This window comes from Trichosurus vulpecula, chromosome X (genome assembly GCF_011100635.1).
Source record: "Trichosurus vulpecula isolate mTriVul1 chromosome X, mTriVul1.pri, whole genome shotgun sequence".
Taxonomy (NCBI): Eukaryota; Metazoa; Chordata; class Mammalia; order Diprotodontia; family Phalangeridae; genus Trichosurus; species Trichosurus vulpecula.
Window position 1 is genome coordinate 36,983,109 of NC_050582.1, and position 8,801 is coordinate 36,991,909.

Consider the following 8,801-nt stretch of genomic DNA (forward strand, 5'->3'; position numbering starts at 1 on the left):
AGGCACGGGGGGGGGGGGGGGGGGGGGGGGGGGGGGGGGAGGGAAGCAGCCACTTGATAGACAGGGAAAGAATGAAAGTTAGTGTGGCGGGGGGTGGGGGAGATGGAGGGAGGTAATCTGCTCGAGAAGACAGGATGGAATGGGATCAAGAGTATATTTTGAAGGGTTTTCCTTGGTGAGAAGGGCTACCTCTTCATCTAGCTCAGCCTCTTTATTCTACAGGTGACAAAACTGAGTCCTTTAAAGATAAAATGATTTACTGAAAGTTCTGCTAGTAGTAAGTGGTAGAACTGGAATTTAGACCCAGGTTCCCATTAATCTTTCTTCTGCATCATCCTGTTTCCTGTGAAAGGAAGAAGGAAGCAATGGGACTGATGCACACTAAGCTGGACCAGAGTGAGAAAAGACATTGGTATGAATGGGACAAGTATGTAATATTCCCATAGTTCCCTAGAAACTGCCTCCTCCTTGGAGAGAAAGGGCAGGGAATGTGAGAAAACAAAACAAGACTAAGGTTCCAAAGACCAGAAGCATTGATGGTGGGAAAGATCTATAACCCTGTCAGATAAAGCACTGGGATAATCTTGCTCTGGACCAGATTCTGCAGAGCTGACAACTAGGCCTAGGATTGAAGGAAATCTGGACTATGGGAAGCAGTGTAGCTGAGCTGAGTAATGGGGTTATCAAAAAGGACCAAACTCGCCAAAACAAACTGCAGAGGACAGCGACATCAGTGAGGGCAATGGACGGATATGGACCTAGAAAACCTCTGGCAAAAGAGTAATTTTGACTTCCAGTGCCAAGATAGCAGAGTGAGGAAGGAACCCTCCCAAATTCTCCTCCAAACAACTCAAAACCTCCTCAGAATTGATCTAGGAGCAGGGAGTCAGCTTATCAGCCCAGCAGGAAAGGTCTGTCTCACTGGGGTGGGAGGAGAGTGAGGTCCAAGAGCAGTAGCAGCAGTAGCCAGCCTCACAACAGGGGGCCTGCAGCAAGGTCTCCAAGCCTGTGGCAATCTACCATTGAGGACCGGCCCTGCGCACCCCCCTCTCCCCCCACCCCCCCTGAAAACCAGCAGCTCCCAGGCAAGTAAGCAGTCTGTGTAGTGCAGCAAGGCCTCACCCCAGCAATCCCACCCCCAGCACAAGTCACCAGTAAGGCCTTGACTCTACTGCTGACCAGTAATGAAGTACCCCCCCCAGCTGGCCAACAGCAAGACCCTACCCTGGGGCCTACCAGCAGAGACCCTGTTTCTATAGCAACCCAGCAGCAAGGCCCCCAACCCCTACAGCAGGTCAGCTGCTAAACCCCACACCTAGGGGAGGCCAACAGAGAGGCCTCACTCCCCAATACAAGCCAAAAAGGAAGCCTACCCTTCAGAGGAAGCAAGTACCTAAGCCCTGAAGCCCAGTGAAAGCCAGCAGAAAGACCCAGAGCCCCATCACAAAAAGCTTGGGACAGTGCAGGACTAGAGCCCAACTCTGACATAAAAACACTAAGTCACCAAAAGGGCAGAAAAATGAGCAAAAACAAAAAAGGGGCAGCTAGGTGGTGCAGTGAGTAGAGGACCTGAGTTCAAATTCAGCCCCAGATACTTTGCATACTAGCTGTGTGACCTCAGGCAAGTCATTTAACCCCAATTGCCCTGCCTTCCCCCCTCCAAAACAAACAAACAAGCAAAAGATCTTGACTATAGAAAGTTACTATGGTCATAGGGAGGATCAAGGCATAAACTTAGAAGATGACAATAGTGTGAAAATGGCTACATGTCAAGTCTCAAAGAAAAATGTAATTTGGTTTCAGGCCCAAAAAGAGTTTTCCTGGAAGAGCTTAAAAAGTATTTTAAAAAGCAATTAGGGAAGTAAAAGAAAAATTGGGGAAAGAAATGAGAGTGATGCAAGGGAATAATGAAAAAAGAGTCAATAGCATGGGAAAAGATATACAAAAATTTAACTTGCTAAAAAATAGAATTTGCCAAATGGAAAAAGGAAGTACAAAAGCTCACTGAAGAAAATGATTCCTTAAAAATTAGAATTGAACAAGTGAAAACTAATGACTCTATGAGACATCAAGATACAATAAAACAAAATAAAAAAAAGTAGAATAAAATGTGAAGTTTTCTCATTGGAAAAACAACCGAACTAGAAAAAAGATCCAGGAGAGATAATATAAGAATTATTGGACTACCTGAAAGCCATGACTAAAAAAAAGCCTGGACAAAATCTTCCAAGAAATTATCAAAGAAACTGATCCGATATGTTGGAACCAGAGGGAAAATAGAAATTGATCCCAAAATGAAAATTCCCAGGAACATCATAGCCAAATCCCGAAGCTCCCAAATCAAGGGGAAATTATTGCAAGCAGCCAAAAAGAAACAATTCAAATATCATGGAGCTATAGTCAGGATTACACAGGATTTGGCTGCTTCCACATTAATACTAATACCTAGCTCAGGTCTTTCTCCCTATGATCCCCTCAAGACCGTGCACAGGTGCCCTTGACTTGCTCATACTCAGGCTTGTATTTTCTTTGTACCTACTCACTCCAACTCCCTACCACCCCATTAGCCTAAAATAGGTTGGTAAGCTATGGTATTTTATGCTTTTCTTTTGTTTTCCACCCTCCCTTCATTTCAGGGCACAGTGATATCCTTTGCTAGAAGAATTTCCACTGCCATAGTGATGTTAGCAGTCAAGCTTTGGATTGTGGAAAAAATGAGAAGTACGACCGAGTTGTAACCCAAATGAGTGACTGTTAACTGTGAGCTTATTGATGTAACTGCAAGAAGTATACCCCTGTATAGAACACCCCAAATTTTTATAAATGTTTATAAATTAAGTAGAGGTATTTTTACACGTTTGCTTCTTGGTCATACTATATTTCTGAACTTTCTAATAGGCTTCTCTGTACAAGGGGCCTACCTATAAAAAGGGAATAGCTCAGTGATATGGTGGCTAGAGGTCTGGGCCTGGGTCCAAACCCAGCCTTAGACACATCCTAACTGGGTGATCCTGGGCAAATCGCTTCACCTATTTCTCCCTCAGTTTCCTCAACTGTAATAAAAACAACAGAAATAATAATGACGCCTACCTCCTAGAATTGTTATGAGGATTAAATGAGATATTTGTAAAGTGCTTTGCAAACCTCAAAGCACTATAGAAATGCTAGCTGGCTGTTGCTATTATTTACTATAGAGCTATATGTGAGTAGAAGATAAAGGGTGCTATGAAATGCCCTTAACCTTGCCAAGCCTTAGTTTTCCCAGCCATAAAGTAAGAGAGCTTGACTAGGATTTTGACTTCTTAGCTCCCTTCTAGCTGTAAATCTATGATCCTCTGGATCCTTTTAGGGAACACTACACAAAAGTGGAAGCAAGGCTAAGTAAGGTGTTGGGGTGGCGTGTGGAGGGTTAGGCCATTTCCATGCCAAGAAAAACAGTGTTTGAGTGTGGTATACACCTTGAATGTGACAGGGAACGATTGACTTCTTGGCAAAATTTGGCAGTGAGCTTGCTCATCACCCAGGGACTGAAAACTCGATTCTGTCACCTAGAAAAACAGTGGGGGATGTGCTCAGTCACATAGAAATTGGGGCTTGGAATCAGTAGAGAGAATGGACCTCAGAGAGGATCTAGCTCAACTCATATCTGAGCAGGAATCCCCTCTGTAGCATCACCAACAAGCAGTCACATATTTTCCACTTGATTTTCAGTGATGAGGTGCTTGCTGTCTCCTTAAGCAGCCTGTTCTATTGGGGAGCAGCTCTTGCTGGTATGAAATTTCTTCTTCTATCAATAAGAAATCTCCATCTCTGAAATGTCTAACCATTAAAACCAGTTCTGTCATCTGGAGCCAAGTAGAGCAAGTCTAATCTCTCTTCCATCTGGCAAACTTTCCTACACTTGAAGATGGAAATCATCTTCTACCCTCACAACCCCACCCCTCATATTTTCTCTTCAGGCTAAACACTGTTGGTGTCTTCAGCTGGTATATTAGTAGCATAAATCTTAGGATCATAAATTTAGAGCTAGAAGGAACCTCAGACCATCTAGTCCAACACCATTTTCCGAGTGGGGAAATTGAGGCACCAGAACTTTTTTTTTCACTCGCCCACAGTCATAAAAAGTAGCAAGTGGTCAAAGGTGAATACAATCTCAGGTGGTCTGACTTCAGAGCCAGGCCCCTGCACCTTCACCATCCTGGTTACTCTTCTCTGGGCAATCGAGTTAGTCAATATACTTTCTAAAATGCATTGCCCAGAGCTGAACATTCCAGATGTGTTCTGACCGGGGGCAACAGGACTATATCACCTCCTTTTGTTCTGATCATCTAGATCAGTAGTCTCCAAAGTACAGTACATATAGGATTGCGCAGGAGCCAGCTTGTACTGCTTCCCAGGTGGGCTAATTGTTCAACTTTCTTTGGGAGCATTTACACCTTGGAAATAGGAAAATGCTACAAATCGGTGTTTCGTTTGTCATTTTGCTGTTTATCTAGACTTAAGAAAGTGATGAAGAAAACATTAAGAATGCATATTTAGCTTAAAAGTGTGTTGGGCATCTTTATTTTCAAGCAAAAGTTGTCTGGAGATGATCAACGAGGGCACCAGATTAACCACTTGGAAGATGGGCCATATCCCACCCTCATCAAGATAGCTGTGATGAGATATGTCCCAAATACAATCCCAACATGCTCTCCTTTTGTAGCTGCCCAGGGCAATTAAAACTGAAACTAGGGCACTTGTACTAGCTGCACAGATTCTCATATCCAGAAATTCCTACCCACAAGGAATACATTATAATCCCCAGATTGCCTCATAGTGCTCTGTCCTCTGAGTTAGCAGCCAACAAGTAAGAGTCTCTCCTACCAGGGTTTCTTTTTCAGTGGGAAGGAGTGATTTTTCAGTATGAATATTTATCGATTTGGATAGCCACATTGTTCAAATGAACTGAATAATTAATTACTAACAATTATTTACTATTCCCTAGGACATAAAAAAATTAATGAAATTAGCATACCCACTTACTCACTGTAGCTTGTAGTTGTGGTGTAAGCAGGAATTTCTCAAACTGCCAAGTGTACTTTTAAAAGTTCACTTTTTTGTTTTGTCTTGTTTAACCAATTAGTGAGAAAGTAACTGCCTTTCTAAACAAATATGCAATGAAGAATGCTTTTTGAAAACTAATGTCTGGAAGTGTTTCCATCACTAAATGATTTCTATTGCCAAAAATAATATAAAAACTCTGAAAACTCTTCTTCTAACCTATTTAAAATTCTTCCAGATGAAGAATTCCAGTTAGATTTTGATGTTTTTGTCAAAAATATGAAAATACAATACCTTCTAATAAATTCGAAAGAATAGTTGATTAGCCCTGGGAAGACAGAAATTTATTAACCAGGTTTTAACAAAAAGCTTTACATAATTGGCGGATAGGCTGGAAATATGAATATCATGATTTAGTAAGTATAGCCAGTGATGTACTTTTTCTATCAGGATCATAGAATTCCATATTTAGTGCTAGAAAGGACCTCAGAGACCATCTAGTGCAACCCCTTCATTTTACAGAGGAGGAAACTAAAGCCCAAGGAAGTAAAGTAACTTGCCCTAGGTCACACATAGGCTCCGATATCTAGAACTGGAAGTGACCTTAGAGGCCAGCTAGTCCAACCTCTTTGTCTTATAGAAGAGAAAACTAAGTCATGGACAGGTGAAGTGATTTGCCCAAAGTCATGCAGCTAGTAAGTGACAAAGGTGGGATTTGAACTCAGGTACTTGGACTACAGATTCCAACATACTTCCACTGTATCTCTGTGACGTACTTTTTTTTCAGCTGTGATAGCCATTAAAACCAAGCTTCACAATAAACTGACCTTAGGACCAAGCCTTTGAATCCCTGTATCATAAAGTATCAAGCTAAAATTTTCAGTATTCAATCACCTTGTTCTTATCAAAAATATTATTATTATTATTAGTGTCTTGTAACATAAATAAAAATGTAAAAGTACCATCCTTAATGTGTTTTGTAATTTATATAATATTTTAGGACAATACACATTACATAATTTATAAATATGCCTATATTGGGGATGTATGCTCAAAACCTTTTACTGCTAGGAATGTAGCATAGAGCAAATATGGAAATTCCTGGTCTGGACTACTCTGGCATCTAACCTGACTAGTTCCACCCTATGCAATATTGAGGTGGCTCAGCTCTAGGCTATGGAGTTCTGTTTGCTGATAGGGGCTGTCAGGAGAAATTAGAAGACAGCTGCAGCCATCCAAAGCAGATGAAAGAATAGTGTACCCTGTCAGCAGTCTGTAAGGAGTTTCCTCATCTATAAAATAGGGATAATAATTGCACCTACTTCTAAGGGTGTCGTAAGGATCAAATGAGATAAGAATTAGAAAGCAGCTGACACACAGTAGGTATTCAAGAAATTATTTCCTTCTATTTGTTGAGCTGCTTTTAGTGCTATTTCCAACTACATTATTATTATTATTATTATAATCTAATTAATTATATAATCTTATATATCTTGTTCTCTTGGTTATGCTTTCTTTGATTATCAATCTGTTCAGTTCTTCCCGTATTTCTTATTCTAGCTGCAATGACTTTGTATGTGCAAAAGCTTATTTTATGTCATTGAAATTTCATGACCCCTTATGCCTCTTTTTGGGATTAGAATATTTCTCACAGTTGTTTGAGGTGCCTCCTTCCATCCTTCAATTTTCTTTTTATGGTGTGGCCTTTTATATTTAGAGAATTATAGCTAGTCAGCTAGATGGTACAGTGGATAGAGTGCTGTACTTGGAGTTAAGAAGAACTGAGTTCAAATCCTTCCTCAGTCACTTAATTGCTGTATGACTCTGGGAAAGCCAATTCTCTCAGCATCAGTTTCCTCATCTGTTAATTAGGGACATTAATAGAACTTAGCTCCAGGTTTATTATAAGGATCAAATGAGATAACATATGTAAAAGGTTTTGAAACTTTAAAGCATTATATAAATACTAGCAATTATTACTAATCCATTTGCATCTTACTGTGGTATACGGTGTAGGGTGATGGGCTAGACCGGTTTTCTGCCTGGTTCTTGTATAGTTTTCCCATCTGTTGTCTTATAGGGAGTCCTTCTCCAATAGTCTAGATTTTTACATATATCAAATAGTGGGCTAATGTGTTTGATTGATTTTGTGTCTTGGTTATTTAGTTGTTTACACTGTTAATACTGTCCTATTTTTTATTCTATTTCTATTTTTAACCAGTACCAAATAGTTTTGCTGCTTACTACTTTATTATTTAATTTGGAAATCTGTGATCATGCAATGCTTCTTTCAACCCCCTTTTTTCCCTTGAGATTCTTGGCCTTTTGTCCTTTCCGTTGCATTTTGCTATTTTGCCTGGCTCTACAAAGTAACATATTGATGGTTTGGCATAGCATTAAATCCAGACACAAAGATAGGTAGCATAGATGTCCTTTGGCTTGATAGACAATGAATATTTCTCCAGTTCTCTCATTTTGTTTCTGTGAAGAGTACACTGCAATTCTCTCTGAGACAGAGCCTTTTAGAGAGCACATTGACAAGTTAGAATGTGTGCAGATGGATCAGCCAAGATTCTGGGGGGACGCAAAAATGTGCCATACCAAGATCATTTGGAAGAAAGGACTACAGAGTTGTCCATCTTAACTTATTTGACAGCTTGTCATATGCAAGAGCAATTAAACTTCATCTGTTTACCTTAGATAACAAAAAGTACAGCCAATGTAGAAAAGTTGGGAAGAGTAAGATTTTCACAGTTCTAAAGTGGGAAGGGACCTCAGAGGTCATTTCTTCTAACCTCCTCATTTTCCATTTGGGATCAGTGTAAGGCAGGGGTAGGGAACCTTTGGCCTCAAGGCCGCATGTGGCTCTCTAGGTCCTCAAGTGCAGCCCTTTGACTGAATCCAAGTCACTTGAGGACCTAGAGGGCCACATGAGGCCTCAAGGCCGAAGGTTCCCTAGCCCTGGTGTAAGGAATAGCTTCTTGACAATTAGAGCTATCCAAAAGAGGAATGGGCACCCTAAAGAAGTAGCAAGTTCCCCATCTGCAGAGGTCCTCAGGTGGAGACTGCATAGCCACTGTTTAGAATCTTGTAGAGGATATTCTTGCTAAGGTACAGGTTGGACCTAGACAACCTTTTAGATGATATTCTAATACTTTATCAGTGCAACAGTTATAAAACAGTCTGGTTAAGAGGATGGAAAACATTATTTGTATCTGACTAAACTTGTAAGGAAAACATTTTGTAAAAATAAAGAGCTATATTGCTGATATCAAGAAAGACTCATCTTTTTGACAAATATATTAAAAGTTATCTCATATACTTTTGTTATCATTTATTTGCTAAAGCCCCAGAAATAACTGCAATGTAAGCAAGGCATAAGAAGTTAATTCATTTGGAAAGATATATTTCATAGTCCACAAGTGAAAATTAAGAAACAAAATAAAATAACCTCTGTTATTTTGCCATTTTGTCTAAAAAGAGAAATAGATGTTTCTAAGTTAAAAAAGAAAAAGATGAGGGGGGAGGGGAGGTAGGGTGGTTATGCCCTTTTTCCACAAACTGGGCCTTTTCACGAGTCATTAGACCTTTTTCCCATATGTGTAATTGGACTCCTCTCATTTACATGCATGAGGGATGAGGCAAAAGAGCGAAGATCAGCCCCAAAGGGGAGATGTTTCTTGTTCAAATTCATTAAAAACACACACACACACACACACACACACACACACACACATCACAGCCACCATTTATAGAAG